Below are 17,799 nucleotides of genomic sequence, written 5' to 3' on the forward strand. Positions count from 1 at the left end.
GGGGAAAAACCTACTTGACCTCGTCCTCACCAATCTACCTGTCGCAGATGCAGCTGTCCATGACAGCAGTGACCACCGCACAGTCATTATGGAGACGAAGTCCCGTCTTCACACGGAGGACACCCTCCATTGTGTTGTGTGGCACTACCACTGTGCTAAATGGGATAGATTCAGAACAGATCTTGCAGCTCAAAACTGGCATTCCATGAGGCGCTGTGGACCATCAGCAGCAGCAGAATTGTATTCCACCACAATCTGTAACCTCATGGCCCGGCATATCCTTCACTCTACCATTACCATCAAGCCAGGGGACCAACCCTGGTTCAATAAGGAGTGTAGAAGAGCATGCCAGGAGCAGCACCAGGTGTACCTAAAAATGCAGTGCCAACCTGGGGAAGCTGCAACACAGGACGACATGCATGCTAAAAAGCAGAAACAGCATGCTATAGACAGGGCTAAGCGATCCCACAATCAACGGGTCAGATCAGAACTCTGCAGTCCTGCCACATCCAGTCGTGAATGGTGGTGGACCATTAAACAACTAACGGGAGGAGGAGGATCCATGCATATCCCCATCCTTAATGATGGTGGAGCCCAGCACGTGAGTGCAAAAGACAAGGCTGAAGCGTTTGCAACCATCTTCAGCTAGAAGTGCAGAGTGAATGATCCATATCGGCCTCCTCTTGAGGTCCCCACCACCACAGAAGCCAGTCTTCAGCCAATTCGATTCACTCCACGTGATATCAAGAAATGGCTGAGCGCACTGGATACAGCAAAGGCTGTGGGCCCCCGACAACATCCCGGCTGTCATGACTTGTGCTCCAGAACTAGCCGTGCCTCTAGCCAAGCTGTTCCAGTACAGCTACAACAGTGGCATCTATTCGACAATGTGGAAAACTGCCCAGGAATGTCCTGTCCACAAAAAGCAGGACAAATCCAATCCGGCCAATTACTGCCCCATCAGTCTACTCTCAATCATCAGCAAAGTGATGGAATCACAGAAACCCAGAAACCCCACAGTGCAGATAGAGGCCATTTCGGCCCATCGAGCCTGCACCGACACATATCCCACCCGATCCCCGTACCCCCTACACCAACACATATCCCACCCTATCCCCGTAACCCCACGTATTTAATCCCCCTAACACTAAGGGTCAATTTTTATCATAGCCAATCAACCTAACCCGCACATCTTTGGACTGTGGGAGGAAACCGGAGCAAACCCACGCAAACACGGGGAGAATGTGCAAACTCCACACAGATGTCGTCGACAGTGTTATCAAGCAGCACTTGCTCACCAATAACCTGCTCACTGATGCCCAGTTTGGGTTCCGCCAGGACCACTCGGTTCCAGACCTCATTACAGCCTTGGTCCAAACATGGACAAAAGAGCTGAATTCCAGAGGTGAGGTGAGAGTGACTGCCCTTGACATCAAGGCAGCATTTGACCGAGTGTGGCATCAAGGAGCCCGAGTAAAACTGAAGTCAATGGGAATCAGGGGGAAAACTCTCCACTGGCTGGAGTCATACCTAACACAAAGGAAGATGGTTGTGGTGGTTGAAGGTCAATCATCACAGCCCCAGGACATCGCTGCAGGAGTTCCTCAGGGCAGTGTCCTAGGCCCAGCCATCTTCAGCTGCTTCATCAATGACCTTCCCTCCATCATAAAAGGTCAGAAGTGGGGATCTTCACAGATGACTGCAGAGTGTTCAGTGCCATTCGCAACTCCTCAGGTAATGAAGCAGTCCATGCCCGCATGCAGCAAGACCTGGACAACGTTCAGGCTTAGGCTGATAAGTGGCAGGTAACATTCGTGCTGCACAAGTGCCAGGCAATGACCATCTCCAAAAAGCGAGTGTCTAACCACCGCCCCTTGATATTCAACGGCATTACCATCGCCGAATCCCCCACCATCAATATCCTGGGGGGTCACCATTGACCAGAAACTTAGCTGGACCAGCCACATAAATACTGTGGCAACAAGAGCAGGTCAGAGGCTGGGTATTCTGCGGCGAGTGTCTCACCTCCTGACTCCCCAAAGCCTTTCCACCATCTACAAGGCACAAGTCAGGAGTGTGATGGAATACTCTCCACTTGCCTGGATGAGTGCAGCTCCAACAACACTCAAGAAGCTCGACACCATTCAAGACAAAGCAGCCTGCTTGATGGGCACCCCATCCACCACCTTAAACATCCACTCCCTCCACCACCGGCACACCGTGGCTGCAGTGTGTACCATCTACAAGATGCACTGCAGCAACTCACCAAGGCTTCTGCGGCAGCACCTCCCAAACCTGCGACCTCTACCACCTAGAAGGACAAGGGCAGCAGACACATGGGAACACCACCACCTCCAAGTTTCACACCATCCTGACTGGAAGTATATCGCCGTTCCTTCATCACCACTGGGTCAAAATCCTGGATCTCCCTCCCTAACAGCATTGTGGGAGTACCTTCACCACACGGACTGCAACGGTTCAAGACGGCGGCTCACCACCACCTTCTCAAGGTCAACTAGCGATGGGCAATAAATGCTGGCCTTGCCAGCGACGCCCACATCTCATGAACGAATTTTAAAAAAGGAACATTGATAGGTTAAGCGAGTGGGCAAAACTGGCAGATGGAGTTCAGTGTGGGGGAAGTGCGAGGTCATCCACTTTGGACCCAAGAAAGATAGATCAGATTATTTTCTAAATGGTGAGAAGCTAGGAACTGTGGAGGAGCAAAGGGATTTGAGTGTTTATGTACAGGAATCACTAAAAGCTAGCGCACAGGTACAAAAAATAATTTTTAAAGGCTTTTATCTCAAGGGGCAGGAATACAAAGGGGAGGTGGTGCTTCAGTTGTGTAGAGCCTTGGTCAGACCCCATCTGGAGTAACTGCGTTCAGTTCTGGGCCCCGCACCTCAGGAAGGATATATTGGCCTCGGAGGGGGAGCAGCGCAGATTCACCAGAATGATACCCCCTGGGGCTAAAAGGGTTAAATTATGAGGACAGGTTGCATAAACTAGACTTGTATTCCCTCGAGATAGGAACGTTGAAGGGTGATTTAATCGAGGTGTTTAAAATGATAAAAAGGGATTCAATTAGGTAGATAGAGAGAAACTATTTCCTCTGGTGGGGGGTGTCCAGAACAAGGGGACGTAACCTTAAAATTAGAGCCAGGCCGTTCAGGGGTTATGTCAGGAAGCAGTTCTTCACACAAAGGGGAGTGGAAATCTGGAACTCTCGTCCCCAAAAGGCAGTGGATGCTGGGAAGTCAATTGAAATTTTTAAGACTGAGATTGATAGATTTTTGTTGGGTATGGGTATTGAAGGATATGGGGCAAAGGCGGGTAAATGGAGTTTAGATACAGATCAGCCATGATCTAAATGAATGGCAGAACAGGCTCAAGGGCCTGAATGGCAGGGTGCCGAGCAGAATATTGGCGACTCAGAGGCAGTGCTGATCAACAGAACTGGGAGCTTTTAAGCAACTTGCTTTGCTCAGCCTGAGTCACCAATGCATTGCTCAGTGTTTAGTTGCTGGTGAGCTCGGCATACAGGCCTAGAAATTTGTTTGCGCCAGCCTGCCGGCATGAACTGGGTAAAAGGAACAATCCCTGCGCTGGAACAGGTGGGCCCGAGACCCACTCAATATTGGGCCTTGGACTTCATTTAAAATTAGAGCAGCGAGCTGAGGATGCGTACAGTCCCTTTAACGACCGACGTTAGGCCACGTGTGGACGGTTATCCTGAACGCAGCAGGCTCGGCACCGGCTGTGTTCAGGGCAGCTCCATTTTGGAATAGGGCCCTGAAACAGCTATTAAGCCTTCTATTTGCATATGTTTTAAAGAGACAAAAACAATGCGGATCTGATATTTGCTATTCATTGCATTCAATTCAGATTTGGGAGCAGAAATGCACAGCTTAACCATGAAAAAAAGACAATGGCACAAATTGATAATGAAGAATATATTATGAATCCCAAGACATAAAGACAAATGGAAAATGGATCGAAGAGATCTGGCTCTGCTAACACATGCTCCATTTCTTGTCTATGCTATAGTATCAACGGTGTAAAATATCCAGGGCTAAGAGGACATCGTAAATTGCAAGAGTGGACAAGCAGATAGTTTCCCTAATCAAATCAGATGATTATTGAGCAATGATATTCTACTCCATGAATAGGGGCAGAGAAGCAAAGGGATCTAGGAGTACAGATATACAATTCATTAAAAGTAGTGACACGGGTTAATAAGGCCATTAAAAAAAGCAAACCAAGCACTGGGGTTCATTTCTAGGAGGGATAGAATTGAAAAGCAGAGAAGTTATGTTAAACTTCTATCGAACCTTCACTAGGGGCATCACGCACAGTTCTGGTCTCCATATACCTTGGTTAGACCACACTTGGAGCACTGTGCACAGTTCTGGTCTCCATATACCTTGGTTAGACCACACTTGGAGCACTGTGCACAGTTCTGGTCTCCATATACCTTGGTTAGACCACACTTGGAGCACTGTGCACAGTTCTGGTCTCCATATACCTTGGTTAGACCACACTTGGAGCACTGTGCACAGTTCTGGTCTCCATATACCTTGGTTAGACCACACTTGGAGCACTGTGCACAGTTCTGGTCTCCGTATACCTTGGTTAGACCACACTTGGAGCACTGTGCACAGTTCTGGTCTCCATATACCTTGGTTAGACCACACTTGGAGCACCATGCACAGTTCTGGTCTCAGTATACCTTGGTTAGACCACACTTGGAGCACTGTGCACAGTTCTGATCTCCGTATACCTTGATAAGACCACACTTGGAGCACTGTGCACAGTTCTGGTCTCCATATACCTTGGTTAGACCACACTTGGAGCACCATGCACAGCTCTAGTCTCCATATACCTTGGTTAGACCACACTTGGGGGATCACGCACAGTTCTGGTCTCCGTATACCTTGGTTAGACCACACTTGGAGCACTGTGCACAGTTCTGGTCTCCGTATACCTTGGTTAGACCACACTTGGAGCACTGTGCACAGTTCTGGTCTCCGTATACCTTGGTTAGACCACACTTGGAGCACTGTGCACAGTTCTGGTCTCCGTATACCTTGGTTAGACCACACTTGGAGCACTGTGCACAGTTCTGGTCTCCATATACCTTGGTTAGACCACACTCGGAGCACTGTGCACAGTTCTGGTCTCCGTATACCTTGGTTAGACCACACTTGGAGCACTGTGCACAGTTCTGGTCTCCCTATACCTTGGTTAGACCACACTTGGAGCACCGTGCACAGTTCTGGTCTCCATATACCTTGGTTAGACCACACTTGGAGCACTGTGCACAGTTCTGGTCTCCGTATACCTTGGTTAGACCACAGTGGGAGCATCACGCACAGTTCTGGTCTCTGTATACCTTGGTTAGACCACACTTGGAGCACTGTGCACAGTTCTGGTCTCTGTATACCTTGGTTAGACCACACTTGGAGCACCGTGCACAGTTCTGGTCTCCGTATACCTTGGTTAGACCACACTTGGAGCACTGTGCACAGTTCTGGTCTCCGTATACCTTGGTTAGACCACACTTGGAGCACTGTGCACAGTTCTGGTCTCCATATACCTTGGTTAGACCACACTTGGAGCACCGTGCACAGTTCTGGTCTCCGTATACCTTGGTTAGACCACACTTGGAGCACTGTGCACAGTTCTGGTCTCCGTATACCTTGGTTAGACCACACTGGGAGCATCACGCACAGTTCTGGTCTCCGTATACCTTGGTTAGACCACACTGGGAGCACTGTGCACAGTTCTGGTCTCCATATACCTTGGTTAGACCACACTTGGAGCACTGTGCACAGTTCTGGTCTCCATATACCTTGGTTAGACCACACTGGGAGCATTGCGCACAGTTCTGGTCTCCCTATACCTTGGTTAGACCACATTGGGAGCATTGCGCACAGTTCTGGTCTCCCTATACCTTGGTTAGACCACAGTGGGAGCATTGCGCACAGTTCTCGTCTCCCTATACCTTGGTTAGACCACATTGGGAGCATTGCGCACAGCTCTGGTCTCCGTATACCTTGGTTAGACCACAGTGGGAGCATTGCGCACAGTTCTGGTCTCCATATACCTTGGTTAGACCACAGTGGGAGCATTGCGCACAGTTCTGGTCTCCCTATACCTTGGTTAGACCACATTGGGAGCATTGCGCACAGTTCTGGTCTCCGTATACCTTGGTTAGACCACATTGGGAGCATTGCGCACAGTTCTGGTCTCCATATACCTTGGTTAGACCACATTGGGAGCATTGCGCACAGTTCTGGTCTCCGTATACCTTGGTTAGACCACATTGGGAGCATTGCGCACAGTTCTGGTCTCCGTATACCTTGGTTAGACCACATTGGGAGCATTGCGCACAGTTCTGGTCTCCGTATACCTTGGTTAGACCACATTGGGAGCATTGCGCACAGCTCTGGTCTCGCTATACCTTGGTTAGACCACATTGGGAGCATTGCGCACAGCTCTGGTCTCCCTATACCTTGGTTAGACCACATTGGGAGCATTGCGCACAGTTCTGGTCTCCGTATACCTTGGTTAGACCACATTGGGAGCATTGCGCACAGCTCTGGTCTCCCTATACCTTGGTTAGACCACATTGGGAGCATTGCGCACAGCTCTGGTCTCCCTATACCTTGGTTAGACCACATTGGGAGCATTGCGCACAGTTCTGGTCTCCATATACCTTGGTTAGACCACATTGGGAGCATTGCGCACAGTTCTGGTCTCCGTATACCTTGGTTAGACCACATTGGGAGCATTGCGCACAGCTCTGGTCTCCCTATACCTTGGTTAGACCACATTGGGAGCATTGCGCACAGCTCTGGTCTCCCTATACCTTGGTTAGACCACATTGGGAGCATTGCGCACAGTTCTGGTCTCCGTATACCTTGGTTAGACCACATTGGGAGCATTGCGCACAGCTCTGGTCTCCCTATACCTTGGTTAGACCACATTGGGAGCACTGCGCACAGTTCTGGTCTCCGTATACCTTGGTTAGACCACATTGGGAGCATTGCGCACAGTTCTGGTCTCCATACACCTTGGTTAGACCACATTGGGAGCATTGCGCACAGTTCTGGTCTCCGTATACCTTGGTTAGACCACATTGGGAGCATTGCTCCCAGCTCTGGTCTCCCTATACCTTGGTTAGACCACATTGGGAGCATTGTGCACAGTTCTGGTCTCTGTATACCTTGGTTAGACCACACTTGGAGCACTGTGCACAGTTCTGGTCTCTGTATACCTTGGTTAGACCACACTTGGAGCACTGTGCACAGTTCTGGTCTCCGTATACCTTGGTTAGACCACAGTGGGAGCATCACGCACAGTTCTGGTCTCTGTATACCTTGGTTAGACCACACTTGGAGCACTGTGCACAGTTCTGGTCTCTGTATACCTTGGTTAGACCACACATGGAGCACCGTGCACAGTTCTGGTCTCCGTATACCTTGGTTAGACCACACTTGGAGCACTGTGCACAGTTCTGGTCTCCGTATACCTTGGTTAGACCACACTTGGAGCACTGTGCACAGTTCTGGTCTCCATATACCTTGGTTAGACCACACTTGGAGCACTGTGCACAGTTCTGGTCTCCGTATACCTTGGTTAGACCACACTTGGAGCACCGTGCACAGTTCTGGTCTCCGTATACCTTGGTTAGACCACACTTGGAGCACTGTGCACAGTTCTGGTCTCCATATACCTTGGTTAGACCACACTTGGAGCACTGTGCACAGTTCTGGTCTCCGTATACCTTGGTTAGACCACACTTGGAGCACTGTGCACAGTTCTGGTCTCCGTATACCTTGGTTAGACCACACTGGGAGCATCACGCACAGTTCTGGTCTCCGTATACCTTGGTTAGACCACACTGGGAGCACTGTGCACAGTTCTGGTCTCCATATACCTTGGTTAGACCACACTTGGAGCACTGTGCACAGTTCTGGTCTCCATATACCTTGGTTAGACCACACTTGGAGCACCGTGCACAGTTCTGGTCTCCATATACCTTGGTTAGACCACACTTGGAGCACTGTGCACAGTTCTGGTCTCCCTATACCTTGGTTAGACCACATTGGGAGCATTGCGCACAGTTCTGGTCTCCCTATACCTTGGTTAGACCACAGTGGGAGCATTGCGCACAGTTCTGGTCTCCCTATACCTTGGTTAGACCACATTGGGAGCATTGCGCACAGCTCTGGTCTCCGTATACCTTGGTTAGACCACAGTGGGAGCATTGCGCACAGTTCTGGTCTCCCTATACCTTGGTTAGACCACATTGGGAGCATTGCGCACAGTTCTGGTCTCCCTATACCTTGGTTAGACCACAGTGGGAGCATTGCGCACAGTTCTGGTCTCCCTATACCTTGGTTAGACCACATTGGGAGCATTGCGCACAGTTCTGGTCTCCATATACCTTGGTTAGACCACATTGGGAGCATTGCGCACAGTTCTGGTCTCCGTATACCTTGGTTAGACCACATTGGGAGCATTGCGCACAGTTCTGGTCTCCGTATACCTTGGTTAGACCACATTGGGAGCATTGCGCACAGCTCTGGTCTCCCTATACCTTGGTTAGACCACATTGGGAGCATTGCGCACAGCTCTGGTCTCCCTATACCTTGGTTAGACCACATTGGGAGCATTGCGCACAGTTCTGGTCTCCGTATACCTTGGTTAGACCACATTGGGAGCATTGCGCACAGCTCTGGTCTCCCTATACCTTGGTTAGACCACATTGGGAGCATTGCGCACAGCTCTGGTCTCCGTATACCTTGGTTAGACCACATTGGGAGCATTGCGCACAGCTCTGGTCTCCCTATACCTTGGTTAGACCACATTGGGAGCACTGCGCACAGTTCTGGTCTCCGTATACCTTGGTTAGACCACATTGGGAGCATTGCGCACAGTTCTGGTCTCCATACACCTTGGTTAGACCACATTGGGAGCATTGCGCACAGTTCTGGTCTCCGTATACCTTGGTTAGACCACATTGGGAGCATTGCGCACAGCTCTGGTCTCGCTATACCTTGGTTAGACCACATTGGGAGCATTGCGCACAGTTCTGGTCTCCGTATACCTTGGTTAGACCACATTGGGAGCATTGCGCACAGCTCTGGTCTCCCTATACCTTGGTTAGACCACATTGGGAGCACTGCGCACAGTTCTGGTCTCCGTATACCTTGGTTAGACCACATTGGGAGCATTGCGCACAGTTCTGGTCTCTGTATACCTTGGTTAGACCACATTGGGAGCATTGCGCACAGTTCTGGTCTCCATATACCTTGGTTAGACCACATTGGGAGCATTGCGCACAGTTCTGGTCTCCATATACCTTGGTTAGACCACATTGGGAGCATTGCGCACAGCTCTGGTCTCCCTATACCTTGGTTAGACCACATTGGGAGCATTGCGCACAGTTCTGGTCTCCGTATACCTTGGTTAGACCACATTGGGAGCATTGCGCACAGCTCTGGTCTCCCTATACCTTGGTTAGACCACATTGGGAGCACTGCGCACAGTTCTGGTCTCTGTATACCTTGGTTAGACCACATTGGGAGCATTGCGCACAGTTCTGGTCTCCGTATACCTTGGTTAGACCACATTGGGAGCATCGCGCACAGTTCTGGTCTCTGTATACCTTGGTTAGACCACATTGGGAGCATTGCGCACAGTTCTGGTCTCCATACACCTTGGTTAGACCACATTGGGAGCATTGCGCACAGTTCTGGTCTCCGTATACCTTGGTTAGACCACATTGGGAGCATTGCGCACAGCTCTGGTCTCCCTATACCTTGGTTAGACCACATGGGGAGCATTGCGCACAGTTCTGGTCTCCATACACCTTGGTTAGGCCACATTGGGAGCATTGCGCACAGCTCTGGTCTCCCTATACCTTGGTTAGACCACATTGGGAGCATTGCGCACAGTTCTGGTCTCCGTATACCTTGGTTAGACCACATTGGGAGCATTGCGCACAGTTCTGGTCTCCGTATACCTTGGTTAGACCACATTGGGAGCATTGCGCACAGCTCTGGTCTCCCTATACCTTGGTTAGACCACATTGGGAGCATTGCGCACAGTTCTGGTCTCCGTATACCTTGGTTAGACCACATTGGGAGCATTGCGCACAGTTCTGGTCTCCATATACCTTGGTTAGACCACAGTGGGAGCATTGCGCACAGCTCTGGTCTCCCTATACCTTGGTTAGACCACATTGGGAGCATTGCGCACAGCTCTGGTCTCCATATACCTTGGTTAGACCACAGTGGGAGCATTGCGCACAGTTCTGGTCTCCATATACCTTGGTTAGACCACATTGGGAGCAATGCGCACAGTTCTGGTCTCCATACACCTTGGTTAGACCACACTGGGAGCACTGTGCACAGTTCTGGTCTCCGTATACCTTGGTTAGACCACACTTGGAGCACCGTGCACAGTTCTGGTCTCCATATACCTTGGTTAGACCACACTTGGAGCACTGTGCACAGCTCTGGTCTCCGTATACCTTGGTTAGACCACACTTGGAGCACTGTGCACAGTTCTGGTCTCCATATACCTTGGTTAGACCACACTTGGAGCACTGTGCACAGTTCTGGTCTCCCTATACCTTGGTTAGACCACATTGGGAGCATTGCGCACAGTTCTGGTCTCCATACACCTTGGTTAGACCACACTGGGAGCACTGTGCACAGTTCTGGTCTCCCTATACCTTGGTTAGACCACATTGGGAGCATTGCGCACAGTTCTGGTCTCCATACACCTTGGTTAGACCACACTGGGAGCACTGTGCACAGTTCTGGTCTCCATATACCTTGGTTAGACCACACTTGGAGCACTGTGCACAGTTCTGGTCTCCATATACCTTGGTTAGACCACATTGGGAGCATTGCGCACAGTTCTGGTCTCCATATACCTTGGTTAGACCACACTTGGAGCACTGTGCACAGTTCTGGTCTCCATATACCTTGGTTAGACCACACTTGGAGCACTGCGCACAGTTCTGGTCTCCATATACCTTGGTTAGACCACATTGGGAGCATTGCGCACAGTTCTGGTCTCCATATACCTTGGTTAGACCACATTGGGAGCATTGCGCACAGTTCTGGTCTCCATATACCTTGGTTAGACCACATTGGGAGCATTGCGCACAGTTCTGGTCTCCGTATTATAAAAAGGATATAGGAGGCACTGGAGAAGGTGCAAAAAAGATTTACAAGGATGATACCAGGAGTGAGAGGTTATACCTATTAGGAAAGGTTCAGGCTGGGGCTCTTTTCTCTAGAAAAGAGAATGCTGAGGGATGACTTGATAGAGATCTTTAAAATTACGAAAGGGCTTGATCGGGTAGACGTAGAGAAGATGTTTCCACTCGTGGGGGAGACCAGTACTAGGGGCCATCAATATAAGAGAGTCACTAATGAATCCAATAGGGAATTCAGGAGAAACTTCTTTACCCAGAGAGAGTGGTGAGAATGTGGAACTCGCTATCACAGGGAGTGGTTGTGGCGAACAGTATTGATGCATTTAAGGGGAAGCTAGATAAACACATGAGGGAGAAAGGAAGAGGGTTATGCTGATAGAGGGAGATGAAGAGGGGCGGGTGGAGGCTCGTGTGGAGCATAAACACCGTCATAGACCAGTTGGGCCAAATGGCCTGTTTCTGTGTTGTAGACGCGATGTAATTCTACATAGACAAGAAAGTGAAATGTTATCATGTGACTGCAGGACTTATTTCACCAACTGATAAGAGAATAGTTCAGATATAATACTGCATATTTTGTGTCATTGCAAGTGGTTTCCACATTGCAGTAGAAGTAAGTGAGGAGAGTTGTGTAACTGCAGCTGAACTGGCATCAGTTTGCCATTCTGCATTGGGTCCAGGACCATCTCAGGAGGTGGATTTGCACCAGCTGCAGTGGGTCAACCAATGCCAAGCCAACTTTTTAAATTTTAAAAATGGGCTGCAAGACGGTATTTCACCACCATGGTGGAAAAGTTGGGAAAAAGACAAGGAAAAAATAAACATAAGAAATAGGAGCGGGAGGAGACCATACGGCCCCTCGAGCCTGTTCCGCCATTCAATAAGATCATGGCTGATCTTCGACCTCAACTCCACTTTCCTGCCTGATCCCCATACCCCCTGATTCCTCTAGAGTCCAAAAATCTATCAATCTCAGTCTTGAATATACTCAACGACTGAGCATTCACAGCCCTCTGGGGTAGAGAATTCTGAGTGAAGAAATTTCTCCTCATCTGAGTCTTAAATGGCCTACCCCTTAGCCGGGACTATGCCCCCTAGTGCTGGACTCTCCAGCCAGGGGAAGACAATCTCTCAGCATCTACCCTGTCAAGCCCTGTAAGAATTCACAGAAATCACAGAAACCCCACAGTGCAGATAGAGGCCATTTCGGCCCATCGAGCCTGCACCGACACATATCCCACCCTATCCCCGTAACCCCACGTATTTAATCCCCTAACACTAAGGGTCAATTTATCATAGCCAATCAACCTAACCCGCACATGTTTGGACTGTGGGAGGAAACCGGAGCACCCGGAGAAAACCCACACAAACACGGGGAGAATGTGCAAACTCCACACAGACAGTCGCCCGAGGCCGGATTCGAACCCGGGTCTCTGGTGCTGTGAGGCAACAGTGCTAACCACTATGCCACCGTGCTGCAATTGTGTATGTTTCAATGAGATCACCTCTCATCCTTCTAAACTCCAGAGAATATAGGTCTAGTCTACTCAATCGCTCCTCATAGGTCAACCCTCTCATCCCAGGAACCAGTCTGGTGAACCTTTGTTGCACTCCCTCTATGGCAAGTATATCCTTCCTTAGGTAAGGAGACCAAGTCTGTACACAGTACTCCAGGTGTGGTCTCACCAAAGCCCTATAAAATTGCAGCAAGAATTCCTTACTCTTATACTCCAACCCCCTTGCAATAAAGGCAAACATGCCATTTGCCTTCCCAATTGCTTGTTATACCTGCATGTTGACTTTCAGTGATGTGTACAAGGACACCCAAATCCCTCTGCATACCAACATTTACTAGTCTTTCACCTTTTATAAAACATTCTGCTTTTCTATTCTTCCTACCAAAGTGGATAATTTCACATTTTCCCACATTCTACTTCATCTGCCACCTTCTTGCCAACTCACTTAACCTGTCTATATCCCTTTGCAGCCTCTTTGTGTCCTCCTCACAGTTTACTTTTCAGCCTAGCTGTGTAACGTCAGCAAACTTGGATATATTACACTTGGTATCCTCATCCAAAATCATTGATATATATTGTGAATAGCTGGGGCCCAAGCACTGATCCTTGCGGCACCCCACTAGTTACAGCCTGCCAACCCGAAAATGGCCCATTTATTCCTCCTCTCTGTTTTCTGTCTGTTAGCCAATCTTCAATCCAAGCTAATAATACAAGTAATAGTTAGATGATGCTACACCTGTGAATTGTAGTCAGAGAAATGACTGGAAGTGGTGTATTGGAATACAAGATGGGCTTTAATTTATTCCAATCACATACAAATGAGACAAAGCCGTTTAAAGACATACTCTATTTTGCTGCTGCTCATAATAAACACAGCCCACTACTTTTCATATGGGACAGACAATCAGTAAGGAGTTAGAGAATTGTAAATTAAATCCAGCAAAACTGAGTTAGTTATCAGATATTGTAATACAGGTGCACTATCCCTTATCCGAAACCCTTGGGACCAGATGTTTTTCGGAATTTGGAATTTTTCGGATTTCAGAATGGTATTCAGAATCAGTATGTAACACCCTAGCGGGGGTCTGGGCAGCACCCCGTAAGCAAACACATTAATATTTCTGCAGCGAACCTTATGAATATTCACACTGAGTGGGATAAATAAAGACTATAAATAGTATTACAGTTTATTTGTACAGTAACAATTTGGTAAATTAAATAGTGGGATAAATATAGACCATAAAATACTCTAGTTACGCTCCACGAAAAACTTTCGGTTTTCAGAGGTTTTCGAATTTCGGAATTGCGGATAAGGGATCGTCTACCCGTACTTTGTTTATCCAAGTTTGTTGTCTACTTTTGTTACCATTATGTGCAGCATGGATATTATGATACAGGTGATCAGATAATAAATCTTGTTAGTATCGCAGCCAAGGTGGTAGTAGAGATAGTACAATCAGCCTCAGTACCTCAGGCTAGGAAGGGGAGTATCAACCCGGATTCCTGCTCCTGACTCTTGCTGGAAAGTGCATGCATGTAAACAATGGATGCAGGCAGGACAGATGTATAGTTGAGCAACCAACTGAGAGTCACTGTCTAGGTTAGTATTGTTACTGAATGATGGCAGCTGTATGTTAAGTAAACATACACGTGTGAAGTACATTTACCTGTATTGTAAGTGTATGCAAGGTATTTTCTACTAAAATCAGTGCATGTGGCTAAAATGGTGTCACCACACCTGTGGCTAGTCAGCGATTTCTATTGCACAACACTGGTCTAGGTTCACACATGAAGAATGGTGACTTGGGCATGGGATTGGAGGACAGATGACCAGCACACATTGCACTGTACCCCAGTATTAGGCACCACCTCTAGAGAGGGGAAACATTTGAAAGAAAAATCCTTACACGATGCAAGAAAAAGAAATGTAACATATGACTAGCATTAGCAGTTTGTTTTTTGTCCGACAAGCACATGAAAAACAAACATTCAGCTTGTACAGAATCATAGAAATTTACAGCACAGGAGGCCATTCAGCCCACTGTGTCTGCGCCGGTCGAAAAAGAGCTATCAGCTCTTGGTCCGAAGATTAGGCACTTCAAGTGCCTATCCAAGTACTTTTTAAACGTGATGAGGGAGTGAGTTCCAGACCCCCCCCAACCACCTCTGGGTGAAAAAAGTTCAACTCCCCTCTAAACCTCCGACCAATTATTTTAAATCTATGTAATCTGACTCTCTTGATTATGCAATTCCTGGTGAACAAGGCGCTTGATCTACAAGCATGCTTTTACAAGTGCCCAACAATGGCACGAACTCATCGCCTGAACAAATCCACCCAGTTTTCAACCTCCTGTGTGTTTACTGGAGCCTCGACGCGACTATTGGCTAGACGTGACACTAAGTCCCGCGTTTGGCGAATCATGATAGGTGACCATCATGATTAGCATTTGGCGCAACCAAGCGGAACGGAAGATTGGCCCAATGGGTTGGGTTATCGCGAGCGGCGCTTGTCCGATTGGCTCAGCCAATGATCCATCACCAACATTTCTCCCGGCTTCGACTCAACAGTGAAGAATGTTAACAAAATTAAAACTCAGGAAAAAAACCAATTTGTTGATTAAACATCGAAAATATAAACACACATGACATTAAATCCCTTGATTTAAACAAATCTTCAACCTTGAAGTTGTACAACTATTTCTTAAATACGTTCATTTGTTCCTTTCTCCGAGGCAAACTTTCAGAATTGCGCTAAAGTTTCATTTTAAAAACAATTCTTATGAAGTTTTTCAGCACAAAAGTGACAGACTACCGAAATTTTAACCGAACAGCTGCAGTCCGCACCAAACAAGGGCTGTCAGGTTAAAAACTAGAATGTAAATGTTGTTTTTCTTCTGTAACTTTCCTCTTTTTTTTATAAAATAACTATTTAGATTCAAGAAAAAAAGCGAATTAAAAAGACTTCAGTCAAAGTGAAAGTCGAACTCGCCCGAGTCTGGTCCACTTACCTCACACCAAAGGCACAGGTGAATTCTTTTCCATTTAATTCCTCTATTTCTATATTCTACACTCGGAGACGTCTTAATTGATTGAAAAAACCGATGTTTTCCTGTGCGCCTCAATTTTTTTTGTTATTTTGAGAAAAAAAATGAAACTGCGGACGGCGCTACCGCTCGGAGCGCGAGAGGTTTCCGCTTGTGTGGCACGAGTTCCTCCCTTTGAAAATAATTTGTTTTCGCTTTTTCTGGTGATTGGTTGAGAATCCAGCAGCAACACCGCACACTAAGTTCTGACAAGCATCATTCCCTGCTGCTGTCTAAACTGAACTATTTTAGTAGAGATTATAAAACTTGGGCTGGTGCCCTGACCCCATTTACAGCTGATTTATGTATAGCCTTTTATTGTTTTAACATGTGACATTAGATGTGATTTTGATAAAATTCTTCATTCAAAGAAAAAAAAACACCGCACACTGGACCCGAAAAAAAAATCCACAGCAGGACAGTGGCAGAGACTCTGACCCAAAGCTGTCAACAATCTGTTGGCAAAGTTAAAAGACGAATAATTTTTAAAAGAAAGACTTGCATTTCTCCAGCGCCTTTCATGACCACCGGACGTCCCAAAGCGCTTTACAGCCAATGGAGTACCTTGTGAAGTGTAGTCACTGTTGTAATGTAGGAAACGCGGCAGACAATTTGCGCACAGCAAGCTCCCACAGGCAGCAATGTGATAATGACCTGATAATCTGTTTTTAGTGATGTTGGTTCAGGGATAAATATTGGCCCCAGGGAGAACTCCCCTGCTCTTCGAAATAGTGTCATGGTATCCTTTACTTCCACCTTCGAGAGCAGACGGGGCCTCGGTTTAACGCCTCAGCCAAGACACGGCCCCTCCGACAGTGCGGCTCCCTCAGTACTGCCCCTCCGACAGTGCGGCGCTCCCTCAGCACGGCCCCTCCGAAAGTGCGGCGCTCCCTCAGTACCGCCCCTCCGACAGTGCGGCGCTCCCTCAGTACGGCCCCTCCGACAGTGCGGCGCTCCCTCAATACTGCCCCTCTGACAGTGCGGCGCTCTCTCAGTACGGCCCCTCCGACAGTGCGGCGCTCCCTCAATACTGCCCCTCTGACAGTGCGGCCCTCCGACAGTACGGCGCTCTCTCAGTATGGCCCCTCTGACAGTGCGGCGCTCCCTCAGTACTGCCCCTCTGACAGTGCGGCGCTCTCTCAGTACGGCCCCTCTGACAGTGCGGCGCTCCCTCAGTACCGCCCCTCCAACAGTGCGGCGCTCTCTCAGTACGGCCCCTCTGACAGTGCGGTGCTCCCTCAGTACTGCCCCTCCGATAGTACGGCCCCTCCGACAGTGCGGCGCTCCCTCAATACTGCCCCTCTGACAGTGTGGCCCTCCGACAGTACAGCGCTCTCTCAGTACGGCCCCTCTGACAGTGCGGCGTTCCCTCAGTACTGCCCCTCTGACAGTGCGGCGCTCCCTCAATACTGCCCCTCCGACAGTACGGCGCTCTCTCAGTACTGCTCCTCCGACAGTGCGGCGCTACCTCAGTACCGCCCCTCCGACAGCGACGCGCTCCCTCGGGGAATCATTTACAAAATCAATGAAAAAAATTGAAAAATTAATTTAAATCGATTTTTCTGATTTTTGCTCTCCGCATCACCTGCAGGTGCTGACTTTTGCCTGAGGTACAGTTCCACAGGCACTGGTATCCTTCATGTACCTCACTCTAGAGGCCATTTTACACATTCAAGCATAGACAGTGAGTGCCCGTAGCTATTCAACCATGAAGGCCATCACAGCTGAGTCCAATCCTGTCTTCACTTGCTGTATGTACATACATGTCCTCTCCAGCAGGGGTACCTGGATAGTGATCAAGAACAGGAACCGTAGAAAGAAAGGCTTGCATTTCTCCAGCACCTTTTACGACCTAAGGACGGTACTGAGGGAGCGCCGCACTGTCGGAGGTGCCATCTTTCGGATGAGACGTTAAACCGAGGCCCCGTCTGTCCTCTTAGGTGGACATAAAAGATCC

General features: G+C 48.5%; 1 protein-coding gene across 2 annotated transcripts in view; it reads right to left on the minus strand.

Annotated features, from left to right (window-relative positions):
* The window catches only part of LOC147097123 (signal transducer and activator of transcription 5B-like), a 108,790-nt gene extending 92,682 nt beyond the window's left edge, over positions 1-16,108 (minus strand). Inside the window, exon 1 of one of the 2 annotated variants that reach the window (XM_085972986.1) lies at positions 15,768-16,108. The gene's annotated coding sequence lies outside the window, so the exon portion shown is untranslated. The remainder of the gene's footprint in view (positions 1-15,767) is intronic. The other variant, XM_085972985.1, reaches the window with a different exon arrangement.
* Positions 16,109-17,799: the final 1,691 nt, after the last annotated feature.

This window comes from Somniosus microcephalus, chromosome 33, assembly GCF_052327205.1.
Source record: "Somniosus microcephalus isolate GS21.2 chromosome 33, FLI_Smic_1.0, whole genome shotgun sequence".
Taxonomy (NCBI): Eukaryota; Metazoa; Chordata; class Chondrichthyes; order Squaliformes; family Somniosidae; genus Somniosus; species Somniosus microcephalus.